At 42.2% G+C, this 20,434-nt stretch overlaps 1 protein-coding gene across 5 annotated transcripts in view; it reads right to left on the minus strand.

Moving 5' to 3' along the window:
- Nucleotides 1-20,434, minus strand: part of LOC147156152 (cadherin-18) — a 149,918-nt gene that overhangs the window by 113,291 nt on the left and 16,193 nt on the right. Inside the window, exons 3-6 of one of the 5 annotated variants that reach the window (XM_086065563.1) lie at nt 19,655-19,716; nt 19,456-19,551; nt 8,998-9,078; nt 1,302-1,414 (exon numbers count right to left, since the gene is read on the minus strand). The gene's annotated coding sequence lies outside the window, so the exon portion shown is untranslated. The remainder of the gene's footprint in view (nt 1-1,301; nt 1,415-8,997; nt 9,079-19,455; nt 19,552-19,654; nt 19,717-20,434) is intronic. The other 4 variants (XM_086065564.1, XM_086065562.1, XM_086065565.1 and 1 more) reach the window with 4 other exon arrangements.

The following is a 20,434-nucleotide window of genomic DNA, read 5'->3' on the forward strand; positions in this document are numbered from 1 at the left end:
GACATCTCCTGACTGTATTCTTCTGATAAAGGCGGTCTAATGGCCGAAAGTGAGTCGGTTCGTGTCTTATAGGTAATGACAGGGGTTCAATGCGGAGGTTTCTTCAAGCGGGTCTGCTTCGTCTGCCGCGACGAGACGGAGAAGTATTCATTGATTTGTGAAGGTTGGAAGGGGGGGGGGGGATCGATCCTCCAGTCATTCCGGTTTACAGTGACACCAGAACTCGCACTTAGCACTAAAGCGCGCGATGTTGGGACAAAAGACATTGAAGGAGTTATTGGAATTCCTTCCAGGAAAAATCTTTTATTCCCCGAAAATTGGAGCTCACCATCCAAAACCACAAAGTCAATCAAGGACGTATTGTAAATGATCTCTGAGCACGAACGACAAAGGACTATATTCAGGCATTCGGCTGAGACGGGTTTGATCTCAGTTCACTCTCAGCAAGTCAAGTCAAGTCATCTGTATTTATACTGTACAGCGCTTTCAAACGGCTGTAGCTGTCGGAGAACTGCGGCGCACCTTGGATTGGATGCGCGGCAATCGCAGTTCACGTATACACAAACAAGCATTCACTAACATTCAACATCATCTTTATAGGCCAAGTGTGGAAAAAGGCGCAAGGAATTTGTCTAGGGTTGTATGAGCTGTACTATTATTGCAATCACAAGCAACTAAGACAAAAAAGGCACATAAGTATAGAGAGTCTTGCAAACATTTGCAAAGTGCCACTATTAGAGCTGTCAAACTTAATCGATAAGTAATCGATTATAATTGTTTTCTTTCTTTTTTCTTTCAAGAAAAATGGATTATTAAATTAATCGATAACTATTTTAATGGTCGAGTAATCATTTGGAGCCATTTTTTTTTATTGAAAATTGTCCAAATCCTTTGATGTCAGCATATCAACAATAATTGTTGACTGATTTCTGTAGTCCTTCATGAAAGAAGACTGATTATCTTCTATGTTTAGCCAAAATAAGACAACGACTAAACCGGTAATATTAAACATCAATCCCCCCTTTTTTTAAATCACTATACGAATATGAAGTATGAAATAAACACCAATCGCTGGTTAATAAACAGTAATTAGGGAGGGAAATGCTTTTGTAATGCATTTTAATGTAAAATTCAAATGAATCTGATTAGTCGATTAATCGGTTGAATAATCCATAGATTAATCAATTCTAAAAATATACAATAGTGACAGCACTAGCCACTATGGAATTTAGATTCAAATGTTTAGGGAACGCTATTGGAACGTCTGCTGGTTTTAGTGCGAATAGTTTGATAGCGCCAACCTGAGAGAAGAATCCGGAAGAGGTAGTGACCAGGATGTGGAGGGTCCGAAAGATTTTGGCCTGCCCTTGTGTTGGTTCTCGTCCCCAAGAGCGGGTCGTGGGTACTGATGACCCTATGGAAGAAATGTTGTCTTGAATGAAGCTGACGTGTTTGAAAAAATAGGAGGAAGCATGCTAATTGGAGAACTGCTAGGAAGACATGCTAACCATTACTCTGCCATTCTGTCCTGCCTCATGTTAAGCAAACGTCCCTTAAACTCCATCCATCAGCAAAATGTATGACGGCGTCAAAGCGTCCTCGCGCAAACTCATGCTCATTCTCGTCCTTTCGCACCTTGCCCAGGCAGGAGTCTCCTCGCGGCCATGTTCGTGCCGCCGCGTGACGGCTGATATTAGCAAGATGTGGCGTGGCGGCCCAGCGAGGCTTCCTGACACTTCTCTAAGCGGCAGATCCCAATTTTACATCCGCGGGGATATCTCGCCTGGCAGGAGTTCAGACGTTTGGGATTTTGCCATACATAAATTAAGTACTTCACTTAGTCAGTCCGCCCGTGCTTAAACATCATCCTGACAGCACACCAATGTTGTCGTCCGCCACGTCCTTTTGCTATCACAATTTCATCACAGACAAGTTGAAATCATATATATATATATATATATATATATATGTATATATATATATATATAGAGAGAGAGAGAGAGAGAGAGAGAGCGTGTTTTTTTTCTTGCTTCAATCCTCAGAAGTGGCGTTTCTTTTTATCACAAACAAAACTGTCACTTTGATGCACAGCCGCCACGCGCACGGTGACGTTTGCGTGATATGTTTGCGCCGCTTTTGTGGACAGTTGATGCAGGACATGTTTAGACGCCGCATCATGACCTCCCAGCGCTTATGATATGTGATCTTCCAAGAGTAAATCATTCATTACGGCGCCGTTGGTCTCCTGCTCTTACGGCAGGGTCAAGCGAGCATTACGATGCTAATGTAATGCAAAGGCCGGCGGCCCTCAGCCAAGCATTGATTGGCCAGGAATTGACATGCTGTCACCATGGCTTCACCTCCCTCCATTGAGATAAACAACAACAAAAAGGAAAGAATCGATCCCGGGGCCTGGAAAAGTGGCTAAAAATGATGATGTCCCATAAAGTTGAGACGATCAATTAAAAGTCGCGCAGTGTTGAGATCTGGCGAGCGGCGAGCGCCGCGCGCACAATCATTCATATTGAAATCATCTGAGCGGGTGCAGGAGGGGTGAAAGTTAATCACAGCTCTCAGTCAGACCGCATTGAAGCGCGTCTTCATTTTGTCGGCACTTAATCATAAACATTTTCCTCTCGCCAGCTGCTTCAAGGTCAGCGGTGTGAATGTTGAGAGAGGCGCTTTAACACACACTCAAGACGTCGGCCGTCGACATTTACACCAACTTAAAAATGCAACATTAATGTGGACCTTATTGATTGATCACTTTTAGTCCTTTCAACAGCCACGTTGCAAAAAATCATGTACAAAATTGGCTAAATTAGACCCAACATAAGCAGAAGCTCATTACGTCTCCAGCGAGATGAGATTCCTTCCTTGCAAAAAAAAAAAAGGATGCATAGAAAATATATTATTGATCATCATACTCACCTAATTAACTCATTTTGTACTCAGGCATAAGCGATAAAAGTATTGCTTTGCTGGAATGTTGTGTATTCCAAAGTACTTTGTTGAGATCAGTTGAGCAGCTTAATTTGGACAAAAGTACTGCTTTGCCGCCATCTCAAGGCATATTGGTGACAAGGAACGATGTTAAAATTGGTAGAGGAGCTTCATTTATGAAAAAAAGTAGTGCCATGTGTATTGTATATATTTTGAGTGTTATTCCTAAAATGGCGTTCTCTTAACAAGCTACATGCATCACATCAAGTGCAAAGTAGTGGATTTATATTTTGCTTTCCGTTTTGTTTGTTGTTTTGTCTCAAGTGTTTGTTTCTATAGCATTTATTAGCTTGAGGATGGTCCAGCAGTGACCTTCATTAGTGCGATGAAGGTCATGTGAGGATTGTCTTAAATCTCCTCATCAGGCAGACATAATGAAATTTGCGCTGCCCTTGCGAAACGGTTGCATCACATTTGGAGATTTTTGCCAAGCGTCTCTCTTGATTCGATTTCACTCGTTGTAAAGGAACAAATGCCGGCGAGACGCGAGCGGGCGCCGGCTGCTTCTTTATCAAGCAAACAACAAACAGACATAAAGAACGTTTCCCGCAAACAAAGACTGATGGATGTTGCGGCCTTGGGAATTTTTGTGCAGATATTCCGAGCCGACTTGTAAATATTTTATCGTAGTGATTTGTCGCTTGTCATTATGGTCTGTAATGACCATTTGCGTGTGGAGGAAGTCAATACAGGACAGATAAAAGCAGCACAGACTATTTTTCAACAGGTAGAAATTGCGAGTTTCTTTACATGATAATTATGGCAAAAATCATAAACGTTGAAAAACCAGCCTCAAAGCCACCGCCGCACATCCCGCTCAAGCCAATTTTCTCGGGGTAGAAGCCAACCTGTGACTTTGCACCTGCAGCAATAATCAACAGCTTACATCTCGCATGTCACTTAGTTGAGCACATTCAGCAGCTAAATGATTCCGTGCAAACAAGCCGCCCTCCCGTGAGGCTCTTCAGCTAGCATCAGCGTGACGAACATGCTAGCGCAAGCTGACATGCAAGCAGGTAGATGCACTTTACACAACTGCGTATGTAGCTTAGCGCCCGCCCACATTGTCCGTCCGTCCGTCCCTGCTGTGTTTAAAAGCAATTGTCGCGGTCCAATAAGTGCTTCACGCCAGACAATTGCGCTGCTGTCGCCATACTGCTAATTATCTTGCGGCGTCAAGCTGCTCTTCTGAATTCTATGGAAGATCAATTATCGCCAGTGTGAAATTAAAATGAATTTAAAGGGTTTTGGACAGAGGTGAAAGTGGTCTGACAAAGATTTTTTTCTTGGGGGGGGGGGGGAACACATATACATAAAAAAAATACACAAAATACATTTGAACATATTTGCATACATCTACGTTCAAACGTTTTTGAGCGTATTTAACTCATTCAAACCCAAAAACGTATAAATACGTTTTGTAATAAATTGTCTTTCACTCCCAAAAACGTACTTATATAATTTTTACGTTTTTTTTGTTGCTAGAGCTTTGATACAACTTCTGACATGAAGAGGTCGCTTCATGCCAGCAGGTGGCAGCAGAGTGTAAGAGATCAACCAGGGCCATGTTGCAACAAGCTCTTTTTGAAAGTGTTTTCAACAGGTTTGTGAATAATGATGAAACTTAGCTCAATTCTAATGCTAATTGCTGCAAAATGGAAACAGATAGAAATAAAAATAAAAAATCCTGATGAACGACGAGACTCTACTCTATCTTTTGGTTCCATGTTTTTATAGCAATAGAACAGAATATTCTGTGGACCTTGCAAAATCAGTGAAAATCCAGTACAACAGCCCCGGAGTGAAGGGGGTTGCTTCAGTGAAAATGACTTGGAGTGAACGAGTTAGTGGCTAATTGCTAAAAACGTTCCCATCTTTCCCATAATGCGCAAGTAAGCACATTACAATATATCAATATATTCAAAACTTAAGTAAGCAAACATTGTTTCCTCACAATTTTTATGAATCCTTATTATTCGGCATTTTTCCCACAATGCCATGTGGTATGCACATGCGTAGGTTAAAACCTCATTTACCTTTTAAACATATTTGTATGTACGTTTGAACGTACTTGTAGGCTAAATATGTTGCATTTTTTCCCATAATGCCAGAGTGCATTGACTTGCATGTGCAAGTGGGAAAAAGTGTTTGCATTTGGTCTTCATTACACCAATATGTTTGAAAACTAAATAAGTAAACCTTGTTTATTTGTAATGTTTATGACTTTTATTATTATTATGTGTGCAGTGCTTGATTTCTGTTCAGCATTTTTTCTCATGATGCCCAAGTTTATGCTTAAATGTCCATCCAAACTTCTGTTGTAAATGTTGCCATTCAGCTCCTTATAAGATGTGAAAACGTTTTTTTGAGAAGGTGTAGAGAAGACAAATGAATTCCACCTGTAAAGTGTAAGCTGAAATTCCCTAATTGTTTGTGAGTCGTGCATGTTAGCAGTGCCAGCAGGAAAACAGGCGCGCCTTGGCGGGGGTCCGTTTTTTGCTGTTTAATCATCCAGCGACATCAAAGCCGAGCGACTCCATGTTTACTGTACGCGATTGCCCGATGAATATTCAGCAGCGGAACATCAAAGTCTTCCTTCACGAGTGCACGTTAGGTCGGAGCCCGAGCGCGTCACAACGAATGAACCGAGCGGCTGTTTGTGTGCCAGCTCAGCCATTTCTCCAATGGCCGCCGGATACCGCGGAAGCCGGCGCCTGGCTGGCGCACGCGTCGCCTCTCCGCAGCCCGGCGCCCTCGTCATGCCAGGCATCTTTGGCGGCGCCCGCTCTTCTCACGATGAGGGGAATTGAATAGTTGCAGGCACCGGCGAGGCTTGGCTAGCCGGATTAGAGATGAGGCCTTTCTGGCGGGAAGTAAATAATGCCGAAAAAGCTGAGAAGGATGCGCACTCAGCAAATCAGAAGCAGATTGATACGGCAAACTCTGCCATGAGATAATAAACATGGATAGACCGATTTTCGGCCGGGCCGATTATTTGGTATTTTGACAAATATTGGCATCGGCCTTTTTTACAAATCTGAAAGCCAATAAATGCTGGGATCTCACTGAGCGGTGAATGCAAGCAAACGTAGCAAATGTAGGTTTTTCATCAGGATTTGTAAGATGTTCACAGACACTTTGTACTTGCGGCAAAGACTTTTCGAACATATTCACAGCATTTTTCACTGTTCGCAAAGATCGACGAAAACCCCAAATTAGCTTCATTCGCATGCATTTGTTGCTCAGTAAGATACAGGGAACTTATGAATTCATACTTTATGGATTCATTCAAATTTCCACTTCATAAAAAATGATGCTAACACTGGGAACTCCCTACACTTTGTATTTTTAAAAATAAACAAATAAAATAAATTAAGAAATTGTTGACATTTTGAAAAACTTTATATACAATAAGAAACCTTTAGGGAACTATTGCTTAGTTTTTAATTTAGCTTAACACATGCTGATAATTTAATTATTTCATGACACATTTATTTAATTATTTAATGGTGTATTCATGTATTTAATTTAGGCACTTTTGGTCCTCCATATATTCTAGGTACTTATTTTACATGTATTTTTCCCCCAAATGTTAGAATAAAGGAGGGTCTGAAAATGTCTGGCAATGAATGAGTTAAATGAACATAAAGACATGAGTTTGACTTGAGTTGACCTTTAAGTGTTGATTGATTCAAGTGTCGAAGATGATAATAAGAAATAAGAATTGTTCAGGCCCAAAAATGTGCTTCGTGAAGTATAACTAAATAAAAGTAACAAAAATCAAAGACAGCATCCGTTTAAAGTAACAACAATCCAAACAAAGGCGGTCTTCACAATTCTTTTCACAGTTTACGCTTTGTTCCCTGCATGGAAAATTTGCCAAATGATGTCTCAGCATGCTTCAACTTCAACTTGACAAGCATGTTTATATGCTTGGTTTGATTGTGTTCTGGCTTTTTACTTGAAATTTCCATTTGCAGCTTGACTCGTGTAGCAGCAAAACAAAAAAACTACAAAAAAAAACCTAAATCTGGCATCTGAACAAGTTCCACAGTGTGTCCTTTACTTTGCCGTGCTTTTTCCACACAGGAGATTTAAAGCGCAAGCTGGTGGCCACGGGGCTTTCGAGGTTAAATAACAAATATAACAAGAAGAGAGCAGAGCCATTTCAATAAATTCTCATCAAATATTCACGAGGCCGGCCGACTCGTGCTAAATGCGCCAGACAAAGCCGAGCGTTGCCTTTAATTAATAATAATATATCAAACCAATATTTAATGTTGAACTACCGCGATTCAAAGGCTTATTTCCTGCAGGATCTCAGGCAAAACAGCTTTAAAAAAAAAAAAACGTTTAATGAGATGTTTGCTTGGCGAGGTGAGTCTTTGCGCCGTTTAATTTGAGCTTATGCTCGCTGACATTTCAACTTAAGTCCAGCGCAAGACTCAAGAGTCCTTCACAGGCAGCGTTTGTCCATTTGAATCATTTTCTCAGGTCAACGACGGCCCCTCAAGAGCTTAACTATTTCCCACTTTATTAGTCATAAAGCCGCACTGATTGTTTTACTCATATCCGGCCAGAGTGCATTAATGTAAAGGCCCCCCGACACCATCGCTCTTGATTTCCCTCAAGGCGGCGTAAGCGCTTTTAATGAACCTCAAAAAAAAAATTCTACCTGAGAAAAAGCCTCAAAGCGAAGGCCCGTCATCGGACGCGGCAACGCCGAGTCACGTGACCCGACTGATTTGCCCTGATGTTCCGACAAGACCACGGCCCTCATCAAAGATTTAGCGGGAGCACTTTGGATGTTTCCACGTTAGCGCCGAGGATTTGTCAGCCGGCCCCGTTGCTTTTATTACCTCGGTGGACACGTTTAATGGCGGCGGCCAAGCGCTCGCGTCACATTCAATTCATTTCCAAAGCAGCCGAGGAGCCATGAGACGTACCGTAAAAAGGCTCAAATTACAAAGTACAGCAAACTCGCCGACAGCACCTCCGTCATTTCAATTACTCGTGCCCATGTTTAATTTACTTTTAAGTAGCGTTAGCAACTTCCTCCAGAGTGTGTTCGCACCGTCGCTGAAGCCGAGTTGCCGCCTTGGAAAAAAGGTGCCATCGATCGCAGCTCGCCACATCTTGCTGCATTTGTCCCGCCAAATAAATGAGTGTTGATTACCTGGAAGAATTTGATGACGTTCATCAGACTGCATTATCATTATTATTAGCCCTCATCAAATCACTTTGTTTTATATTCTGTGAAAACCAGGGGCATTCGGACCATCGGGGAAAAGTCCCGCCCAGCCGGATCATTCCAGGCCAAAATGAACCCGCTCGCCTGTTTACGATAGTATTGTCGTCTGTCTCGTTTGTCACCGCGTTTCGTACACGCGAAGAGAAGGGCAAGCCGGCGCCTTGAAAGATGTTCAGGGTGCCGTAAGTGAGATTTTAAGCAGCGTACAATGGCCGCCGTGTCGCTGCATGCTTTGATAAGGTTGTTGATCATCGCCTGCCTGCCACCTCGCCAGGAACTATTTTTTATATTACTTTATTATTTTTATTTTTTTTACTTTCTTTGGACTTTTACAAGTCTCACCGCCAGAACCTGGGCTGCTTTCAGGCTCACACTCGGTGATGGATGAAGGTCTAACTTCCAATCTGCCTCACGAGCCAAAACAAGCCAATAGAAGATTAGCGCAGCATTTAGCACTTTAACACCGCGGCGTAATTAACGCCACTTTTAATGGTTTAATCTATGACACCCGTAGTCATAAAAGTGCAGATATCCGGCGAACGTGGCACTCGCTTACAAAATCCAAATATAGCTGACGGATGGATGGCCTTGTGCGAGCGCTCGCTCGCTCACTTGCTAAGTGGTGAGAACGCCGCCGTGACAACTCAATGAGGGAGCGATCCCACGCAGCGTCAACAACCCGCTTTGCTATTTAGTGCACAAAAAGGCTCAATTAAATCATCAGGGCCAAATGTCACACTCACCTTTTCCAACACTCTGGCCTTTGAGTGGCAAGATGGAGAGCCATGCCAAAGGGGCGGAGTCACGTCTAATGAGGTCCAACACTGGGTTGATGACACAAAGAAGTTTGGGTTCACAATGAGCTCTATTTACCTTGGATGGACAAAACCTCGCATCGACACAAAAACACAATCTGACTATGGAAAAAAACTAATAATCGATATCAAATCAATTTTGCTTTTCAAACCCGATATCGATTCATAAAACCATGAATCAATTATTCCATAACTTTTTAGGAAATATATAAATATTTTTTTGTTTTCTTGAAATTTAATGACATTTAACTTTCATGAATAAACGAAATCATGTGACCAGTTACTGCGACCAGTTATGTTTCATGTTCTTGACATTTAAGAAAAATGTATGTGCCATAAGTAATCGATATCTGATTGAATTTAATCGAATCGGAAAAAAATCAAAACCGAATAGATTGAGGAAGTTAGAATCAATACCAAGCCCTATTAAAACCTTAAAAAAACAAAAAAACGAATTTGCTTTAAAAATGAGCTAAAACTAACTGAATTGAATAAACAAAAGTCAAAACGAAATCAAAACTAACAGTAATGAACAATCCACAACGATTATAAACCCTGATTTTGATTGGCACTGTGGCAATGCGTTTGTGAATGTTGACCTTTGTTTCCATCAAGCAGTTCAATACGGTGCAAATTTGCATCTTAACATGTCACAAATGATTTAAACGTATCCATCCCATCTTTTCCAGGAAGCGTCATTGTAATCACTAATATGTCCTTCAAACGAATTTTTCAGCAAGTTTCTGCTCTTGTTTTTAGTCCGGCCTCCATCTTTTGTCGGGTGAATGCGTTGTGGCACGAAGCTCGCAGCCTTCATGCAAATCCAGGTGAAAATTTGCACGCCGTGATTGGAAGTGAGTGCGATGATTAGGTTGGGAAGAGTCCAAGTAAGACGCGGCGGCGGCGGCGTGTACTCAAAGCCCGCTTGTGTCCATTTGCTGCCGCGCTGCCAATGAAGCCATTTGGCGGCATTTGTGTTTTTGTGACTTTATCACAGTGACAGCGCCAATGCATTATCGGCGCCCCTCTTACATTTACATCGGCGCCAAGAAATCTTCGCCCCGTCTCCGCCACCCAAGATTAGATAGAATAAGACTTTATTCATCCCTGAAGGGAAAGTAGTCGGCGCAGTGCGCACATTTGTTTGGAGGTGTCCTTAAAGAACCCGTCGGAGCCAAAGACATTTTCACCGTGTTTGCATTTAAAGAACTCGTCGTCTTTTCCTTTCACGGCCTCGTCACTTCAAATTCAACCTCCCGTCTTAATTTTACTCTCATTTTCTCATCTTGCAATGCAAGTTAGTTTTCTTTTCAAGCATCCTTTCTTATTTTTAACCCGCGTCAGACACACTATCAACTCAAGTTGTACGTTAGAAGTGCGATCATTTCACGTTTTGTGACTTCCTGAGACACAGATGTGATCAGCTGGATCAGATCGGCAGATATTTAGCATTTTATGCAAAATTGATGATGGGCTGTAATCTCATAATTTGCCGATCGATCAATGACATCATTAACCCAGTGTGGAAAGTAAAACATATTTCGCAATAATTAATTTTGTGCATTTTTGGTGGGGGCGTGTTTTTTCGCCCCAATGTTCTATCAGCATTTTGGGGAGAATGCTTAGGGTTTCATTGTTATTTTTTCCCCGAAATGCATTTAAATGGACGTCAATTAAATGTGGAAAATAACGGTCAAAGTGAAATACATAACAAATGTAAACATGAAACGATGTACCTTTTCTCACGGGAGCTAACTAGCCAACCGGCTAGCTAGCAAAAGAGGCTCATGTAGGAGTCTTCATCTTCATTCAATTCGGACTCTCCCACATTCGCAAATATCCCGTCAAGACTTATAGTAAACAAAAACAGGAAGTAGCGACCTGACAAAATAAAACCAATAAGAGTGCTGAACGTGGTTTTTGAGACACAACACTTGGATATTCTGCTCACTTTTACTGCCGTCATCCTTTCCGATTCACTTTTAGAAAAAGCCAAATGATTCCAAATCAATCCTTTTGATGATGGCTGAACCGTTTTTTGTTGTTGTTGTTATCTTTATAAAAGATCACGTATAGTAACACTTCCAGGTCCAAAAGTTATTTGAGCTTTTAGTATTATTTCTCACAAAAATGATGTCCGCATTCAGAAAATTGTCCAATATTTTTATTTTGGGTGTTGGTATGTGAAGCAGTTGCCTACCAAAATAAAAGCACTAAAATCACCAGTCAGTCTTTTTCTTCTCTTAACATTCAAAATCACGAAAAGCCAAACAGAATATAAAAAATATATATACAGTACATGCAGAACAAACTTAATGCTGGCTCAAATGAAGTTTACTTTTTGCTCATTTCTTTTGAAAAATCCAACATCACAAAATGAAGGTTCCATGTGTAAAAGTTCCCCTCCATTTTGTTTCCTTTTTGTGGGCGTTTACACTGCAAGGTAGTCGGGTAGTCGGCCATTCGCGACTCCCGGCTTGCGGTATCCTTGAGCGCGTTAAATTGGGTTCATACTTTATGTGTACACTGCAGCGAGCGAGCGAGTCAATAAGACGGGGCCAGAGTTTCAAGTGCTGTCAGACGTACGAGCTCTTCGGGCCAATATTGACGTTGACTTTCAGCGAGTAACAATCAACAGAAGGCAGCAGCGGAGTCAGTCCCGCCCACCCTTCCCTTGCAAATAAAAGCTCATTGTAAAGACATTATCGATTTGTTTGTTCACCACCTGGCCCTCCCTGTAAACTGCGTCTACAGTAAGTAATTGATGCACCCTTTCAAATGTTTATAATCGCCTGTATCAATTGATTAAATCATAAGTATAACATAAAGTACAATAGTTGAATCGTGGTTCTTAACCTTGTTGGAGTTACTAAACAACAACAGCAGATGCAACGAAACCCCACAACGGAACACTGCGCAACAACAAAGCTAGTTCCTATTCGTCCGATCACTTTTTTCTTTTTGCACGACGTAATGAGTATGATGGGATTACAATCATAAAGAAATCACACGACGGACCATCACAACAGTCACAAGTCGACTACTGAGTGCACCAAATTCCCTGCAGCACCGATAGGCCAAACAATGTATTGTGATCACCTGCAGCCAATGATGGCCAAGTCGTCACAAATCATTAGTCACGTGTGTGTCTTGACCTTGGGCGAACCCGAGGCTGACTCAACAAACCGCTGGGGTCCGATTGAACCCAGGTTAAGAAGCACTGGTCAAGATACTACCTTGATAACAATTTCAGTACGGGGAACTTCCGTGACTCGGGCGCGTTGCGACCGAGCCCTGCTGGGAGTACTGAAAATCTGCAAATTATTGACTGCCACATCAGCAAACGAAAGAAAAAAAAATTGTGAAAGAAAGACTAAATGTTTGTCCTGAACACAAAAACAGTGAATAACTCAAATGTGATCATATGAAAAAAGAGAGTTTTCTCAGCGACCGGTTCCACAGATAGAAAGTCTGATGAAGCACAAACATGCTGGGGATTTTTGTACAGCTTTTTGTTGCTGGGTGAACCGAACCGCCCCCCCCCCCCCTAGCCCCCCACCCCCACCCCCTCACGGTTGAAGTCCGAAGTGTGAAAGTGATGGCCCAGAAAAGCACACTTTCAGAGCAGGTAATCATAACCATTAATCATCAGGCCTCAGCTGGCCTTCCCATTGGCCGAGCAGAGAGTGGGTCACGGCCGCAGATTGCGCCGTCGCCGCGTCGGCTGAATTTGCATCGGCCGCCGCCCGCTCAAGGCCGTTCGGGGGCTGATTTGTAGCAGCAAATTCAGGCGAGTTGTACTTGCGCAAGGTAAATGATGAAAGGACTTGAGGCTGTCCGAGTCACTTAAAGCAAAAACCTGCCTCCCAACAGGGTCCAAACCAAGTTATTAATGGCTTTATTATTTCAAGTCCATACTAGTTGATCAGTGTATTACTTTTTGAAAGAGTTCAGATGGCAGTTAGCAAGAGACAAAATGGGAGAGTAACGATTTCATTTAGTTGAAACGTGAGTGACTGTGAAAACCTTTCACAGGCTACTTATTATAGTATTTATTATTATTTATTCATATGTTATTATTTGTATAGGTAGCATATAAACAAAATTGGGTGTCAAAATTAGTGCGTTAATTTTGAGTTAATTTAAAGTTTATTTTAACAACACACATTTTTTTCTTCGCAATTAATGTAATAATAATGCATATATTTGTGGAGACTGGGGTCAAGTTGTATTTTATAATTGAAAAAATGTGCAGAATTTAACAAGTTACTTCATGTTAAAGATTAGATAGCTCTTAACGTCTTGCAAATGCAATTATGCCATCTGGAACATTTAGAACAGATTTGCAATACATTTTGAATTAGCTATTGAAGTCATGCAATTAATTACGATAAAAAATTGTAATTGCCTGACACCCCTACTATTATTTTAAATACATTACATAATGAATAGTTATGTTTGTCTTACAAGGCATCCCTTCAATCTTCACTCTAAAAACATTTGGGTCAAAAATAACCCAACTTTGGGTCAAAAATGGACCAATCCTCTACTTGGGTCAATTTGACCTAACTTTCAGTCAAGAAATTGGTTTTATAGTGTAAAACAACTCATAAATATTGGCCAGATCCTTTACTTGGGTAAATAAAAAAAAATAAAAAAAGGTCATGTATAAAACAACCCAGAAAGTTGGGTCAAATTAACCCATAAAGTGGATCGGTCCATTTTTGATCCATAATTGGGTTACTTTTGACCTAACTGTTTTTTGAGTGTTCAATTTCAGGTTACCAAAAATGGTTCCTTGTGACACCAATTAGCACCAACGTTCAAAATGCAAATAAAATAAAATAAAATAAAATAAAGCAGAACCAGATAAAGGAATGTATTGTTAACCTGAATTTTCTCCTCCAGAGATCAATCCAAGTGACTCCACTCGGAATCTTGTTGGATTTCTTTTGGTCGCGCTATTTATCGGCCACTTGACTTTGGGACACTGAGCATTACTCAAAGAGCAGCAAAACAAAACCAAATAAAAAAACTGTCACTTCAAGTGCTGTTTGGATGGTTGGCATTTGGTGGCGTTCCAAAGCTCATGTTTGCCCCTTTTTTTGGCACGGGCTATTATGTAGAACACCGTGACGCCATTAGCCTAATTGCTGCTGCGTGACACTGTCACGCTGCGCCGCTTGTTTTTCTTGTGTACAAGACTGATAGCTGACTAAAAAGTGCTGCGTCGCCGCTGCTGGCAAGAGTGCTGACAAACTCTCCTGATGCCGGATAATGCAATTTCTCACGCCGGCGAAAGAAGTTGAGACTGCAGAGCAAACGGCAATTACGCGGGGAGACTTTGGGGTCACCGCGCTCGCATTTCAAGTGGCAGCGGCGGATGTAAGAAAATCTTCAACTTTTACATTTGACAAGGTGGAGTAACATGTACCATCCCATTTTCTCTTTTGTCAGAAAATGCGCTTTTTAACTCACTCACTGGCAGCCATTTTCACTGAAGCAACCCCCTTTGCTCCCAACTGTTTTACTGGATTTTGACTGATTTTGCAAGGCCCAGAGTATTGTGTTCTATTGCTATAAAAACATGGAGCCTACCAAAAGAAAGATTAGAGGCTCTTCTTTCATCAGGGAAAGTTTCATCATTATTCACAAATCTGTTGAAAACACTGGGGAAATGAGCTTTTTGCAACATGGCCCTGGTTGATCTCTTATACTCTGCTGCCACCTGCTGGTAATTTTTTGTAATAACTACTATTGCTTTAAGCGAACTCTTCAGGTCAGAAGCGGCATCAAATCCTTCTGTATGCTCTGGCATTAAAAAAAAAACAAAAAAATTATAAATACATTTTCGGGAGCATGGTAATATTTCAAATAGAACGTTTTTATAAGTTCATTGTATTAGTTTATTTAACAAGGACAATGCAATCAGACATAGACACTAAGCAGAGCGAGCAGCTGATGTTGAGCATACATCCCCTGGTTGAGCTTTTGCACTTAATACACAATCTAAAACACATCAAACAAAGGCACCCCTAAAAATAATCAAATCAATTATAATAAATAAATCAATTCCAGAGTTTACTGCTCTGATATGAAAAAGCTGACTGACCAAATGAAGTCCTGCACTTGGAGGGGGGGGGGGGGGCATTCTGGGTCAATGTTCCTTGTGTTATTCTACTGTTCATATTTGGTCTCTGGATAAATGTCCTAAGCGGTTCGCGAGCATGCTTATGGAAACATTTAGAGAACAACTTAAGAAAACACAAATTACTAAAGCTGTTCAAACTTAGCAAGTTACGTTTTCTAAGAATGTGACAGTGATGGAAACGTATTGGTTTTCTGTCCATAATTGTTATTGCTTGATTGTAAAGTGAGCCAATTCGCTGTATGGCAGAAGGAGCAGCCTGGGCTCCATGTCAGGATCTTAGTCAAAATCATCCCGTGCATGTACACAGCAGGGCAGCCTGAGTAGGGATGTACTGGCGAATGAGTTGAAAACAATTTAAGCTCCTTTGTATTGTTTTAGATATTTTTTTGATGTGCTTGTCAAACCTTAAATGACGACTACTACTTTAAAATGTTGTTCCGGGATTTGTTTCTTGTTTTTACAGAGAAGCGCATAGTGACTGTCTTTGTGAGGTTAAGGACCAAGTGATTTTGATTGAGCCACAGGCTAACCTCAGCCACGCATGCAGACAGAATTTTTGCAGCTTGCTCTGGTGTCGTGGCGGGTGCATAAAAAATGGGTTAAGACCAAATAAATAGCATAACACCTAAATGCTGCTTCACCGTGTTTGCTTTGAACTCTTAGCTGCACTAATTGGTCCGAGTCTGGAGATGTCAGAAATGTGAAATGTGTGATTTGATCAGGGGATGTCGTTGATATTTGTCAACTGTGGGCATGTGAAGCCCTTTGAGACTCTTGTGTGATTCAGAGCTATATCAATAAACTTGACTTATTATATTTCTATTATCAATAAAATAACGAGGATTCTGCTTGATGTCAAAGTAATTTGAATCTGCAAGTTGCAACATTTTGACTTTGAGTAGCATTCGGATACAGTCGTCGATTTCTCAAGTTTTCTTGAATGCGAAATGTGACCGTGCCGCTGTCACATTCTTGGCTGCTTTTTCATGCTAGCAACGTGGGGGATTATTCACAGGCCTAACACCTTTTTTTTTTATCATCTGTGACTTGTTGGTTGTCATGACGCTCTAAGTCGCACTCCTCTGCTCTCATTCGAATTGGAGTAAACTCACAGCACTTCAAATATTTGCCCGTTCTGTGATGGAATGGGGAGCCGGGGGAGCCGAGGGTTAAGCCACTGCGACTCTTGGGGGACGACGATCGTAATAGAAGACTGCACCGAGCTCATCGTCCATTCAAGCCTTTGTTTTCCATCAAATCCCAAGAAGGCTCAGCTGCTTAATAGCACACAAATAGTCGAAAAGAGGCAGGAAGCAGAAAGCCAAGAAATGGTTGAAAATGACCCACAATACTTTTGGCAAGGCGTATCTTTGCGGTATCTTATCAGCTCCCAAGCAGACAAGCAGACACGCAGATTAGTATGGACTGGTTGAAGTGGGAAACAGATAGCAGACGTTTGTGTTTACCCAGCGGAGCCATTTATCAAGGTAAACACAGTCCAGGAGCGGCGCTACGCCGGACCAATCCATGGCGATCAATGAAATCAAGCCAAACAGAGCCAGAGGCTGCAAATATTAAAGGTCGATTTGTCCCTGTGAAGAGCGACACATGACACAATGGAAAGTCGGCGGAACTTTTACACACACTTCCTTCGGCAAAGGGAAATGATAAACACGCGTAACGTTCACATCTGAACTTAAACTTGGCTAGATGCTGCTATGCTAACATTAGCTGCGTGTCAACGGTTTCACTTCAACTTAAAGATGGCAGAAAAGTGCTACTTCCTCAACTCACTTCAAAATAGTTGTGTCAAAAAAAAAAGCCACAAGATGGTGGCAAAGCACTACTTACATGCACAGTATATATATATATATATATATATATATACACACAATCCAAATGTTCGTATTTGGCTTTTTGTTCCAGTCCAAGCTTCGGGATAAAAGGAGCCCTATATCATTGGCGCACACAGCACCGCCACCATTAGGCTTATTGTATTCCCGCGTCGGGGAGCAGCTGCGTGATTGTTGCTGCAGGCGGTTTTAATCGACAGCAATATGGGCCGAGCCGCAAGGATGTATCAAAAGCGCAGATGAGAAGCAGCCGTCGCCAAAAGGTTTGGGACTGCGATGATCTCCTGCACTTCTGCCTCGTTTTGATTCCATGGCCTCAAATGTAGATGACTACTTTCCATCCTCTTTGATGTGAATAGTTTGAGCCGCACGCTTAAAAGATACTTTGTTTTATTTGACTTTCTTTGTCCTACTTTGGTTTTGTTCAGCAGCGCAGTTGTGGCGGCCGTTGGCTGGCTTTCAGAAGCGAAACTGGGTTGCATGCCACCTGTGCCGGCCAAGATTGTGTAAATGTGCGCTGGTCCAGTTGAAAAATGCAATGACACCAGCAAAGCTTGAGGGTTGACAAGGACTAAATACGTGGACGACAATGGGAAGTCCAAGCCAAAAGTGTCTTGGAGAAACCTCCAGCTTCTCAGGTAAAGACAAGTATTGGCATTTAGCACGGTACACTCACATGCTCCGATAATCGGGCTGTTATTAGCGCAATTCCCGATTTACAATCAAAGTCAGCAAGGATCTAATTATCGCATGTCTGTAAAGATTATCCTGAATGATTATCCAGTGGTGAAGAGAACAGAGAAGCAACTGGTGGTAAATGTTTGTATAACTTGCATGTCTCACAAGTCATTCAAAACAATAAATGAAACATTTTCACTTGATGAGCTATGGTAGCGCTAAAAACATGAGTGAAATGAACTATCAAATCATAATAGCGAAAGATTTACATAGCGGTTTTCAAGAGAAAACGTTTAGCTATCATAGGGTAACCAAACGACCCAGGTCACCCGGGTAAGTCCCGAAATTGGGCCTCGAGTCCCGGCGTATTTCGCCAGTCCAATTGTTTTATCCCATTTTTATGCAGGTCCCGTCCCGGTGTCCCGTTTTTTTCCAGTCAGCAAGTCAATTGTTTGGGCCAGGTCACAGTTGTCATAGCGATCCCATACGACTAATTTAACCACATCGAATCACTAAAAAGTGTGTTTTGTTTCTCTCGCATCATAACTAGAACTACTCTGTGCTCCCGTGTCATGGGAATCATGGGAAATTGAGTCCTAACGTTGCGGTTGCCTATTACACCCAACGCAAACTGAGATTTTCTGCCGGCATATTTCCAAAGTTATAATGCAGGACCGGCACAAGGTAAATGGCACAGCCAGCTTCCAGTAAAATGTTGGATAATAGTGAGTGCTTTGTCTTATTTGGAATTTCAACCAGAATCCCATTTAGCGTTAGCTTAAATAATAACACAACCAGATTGTCTAGCACTTTGTGAGAAATAGTTCCTGGTGAGAATTTATTGTAATTTGATTTTCAGCTAAATTGCAGGGGAGAGAAAACAGGGTGGCAAACTTCTCAAGATGATGCAGAGAAAGGTTGATAATGGTCAATAGAGATGAGTGGGAAATTGGGACAAAATAATATCTGTGTCCTAAACAGAGAACGCAAACAAGTGACTTTTTCAGTTATTAGCTGAGAGTTCTAAAAAAGGTGACGGCTTTAAATGCAAAGTTCTTCTGGCAGCCCTTTTCCCGTTTCGAACATCCTGAAAAGGAATTTCTTCCAGCTGTGATGACACTGGCGCCGCCGCATGTCGGCTGCCTGGCTTGAAATAGAAACTTATTGGTGTAACCTGCTTTCGCAGCCTCATTCACACTCGCAGCACAGCCGCTGCCTCCCAGCGCAGAATCAACAACAACTCCTGAACTGCATGCCGCAGTGTATCAAATGCATTCGTGTGCCCTCGCACGGCGGCCCCCCTTGCAATCTAGCCGCATGTGGCCCGGGATACATATGAAGGTATTAGACCGGACACGTTTCATATTGAATCAGAGCAGTGAGCCAACATGCATTTCTGCACATCCAATAGAGCAGGAAACAAAACAGACAGGAGAGTGATTGAGCTTCAATCTGCTGGGTTCAAACTTTACCCCCGACGCTAAAAAAGGTATGCTTCCTTAGCATACCTGTCGTGCTGCCATTTCTACTTCCGTAAAGGCTGCCATGGCAACACCATTTCCAGCTCCCTTCCCCAAAAATAAAGCAGCCGATTGCAAGGAAAAGGAAGGTAAACGATGCAGCAAGTTAGAAAGCAAATCGTCCATTTCACAGCTCACAAACTCTTGACGCCAAGTGGCACTCGAGCGGCGCTTCCGCCCTTACCTGTGCAGCCGCCGCACGCAGACATACAGACGGCCGCTTCACAGACGGCTGACGGCCAGCTGCTAGGACGCTACGCAGGAGTGCACATGGCAGCCGCTAGGAAACGGGTAGAAGGAAGGGGAGGAGGTGGGCGGCAAATGCTGAATTATAGATGTGAGATGGTGAGAGAGCGAGCGACCTCTTTGCTGATTTCACTCACCACTGTGTGAATCATTTTCTGCACAGATCAAATGGCAGTGTCCACTGAAGGGCTGCAGATTCCTGTGGAAAGCGAGCATGGTTCAATGTGGAATCGTATAGGAGGGAATCGCATCTCGAGCACACATGTGCACAACCAATCTAATCAAGTTGCAGTGCGCTGTAGGACCCCCTTCGGGCTGGCTGTCACATCTGTTGCCCGCTCCTGGGAGCGCTTTATTGGGCTTTTAGTGGCCAGACAAATTATTCCACGCTTGTCGCAGGTGCTTATAGGCTCCCAGAGAACCACATCGACCAGATGTAAACACGATATGGATCTGGCGAGGCAAATTTGTGCCTCATAAAATGCCCAAAATGCACCTGTTGCTTGCCCGGTTTGGCCTAAAACCTAGTGATACCTTTAAATTAGCTATGCTAACATTGGCTGCATACCAACTGAGGGCTACAAACTTTGCAGGCCCACTACTAGCCTAACAAACACCTGTTGCTTGCCCAGATTGGTTTACATGCTTCAGCGATACCTTTAAATTAGCTATGCTAATATTAGCTGCATAGCAACTGAGGGCCACAACCTTTGCAGGCCTTCTACTTACCAAACAAACATCTGTTGCTTATCTAGACTAGTCCACATGCTTTAGCGATACCTTTAAATTAGCTATGCTAACATTGGCTGCATACCAACTGAGGGCTACAAACTTTGCAGGCCCACTACTAGCCTAACAAACACCTGTTGCTTGCCCTGATTGGTTTACATGCTTCAGCGATACCTTTAAATTAGCTA

This window comes from Leptonotus elevatus, chromosome 21 (genome assembly GCF_054856555.1).
Source record: "Leptonotus elevatus isolate MCC_2025b chromosome 21, RoL_Lele_1.0, whole genome shotgun sequence".
Taxonomy (NCBI): domain Eukaryota; kingdom Metazoa; phylum Chordata; class Actinopteri; order Syngnathiformes; family Syngnathidae; genus Leptonotus; species Leptonotus elevatus.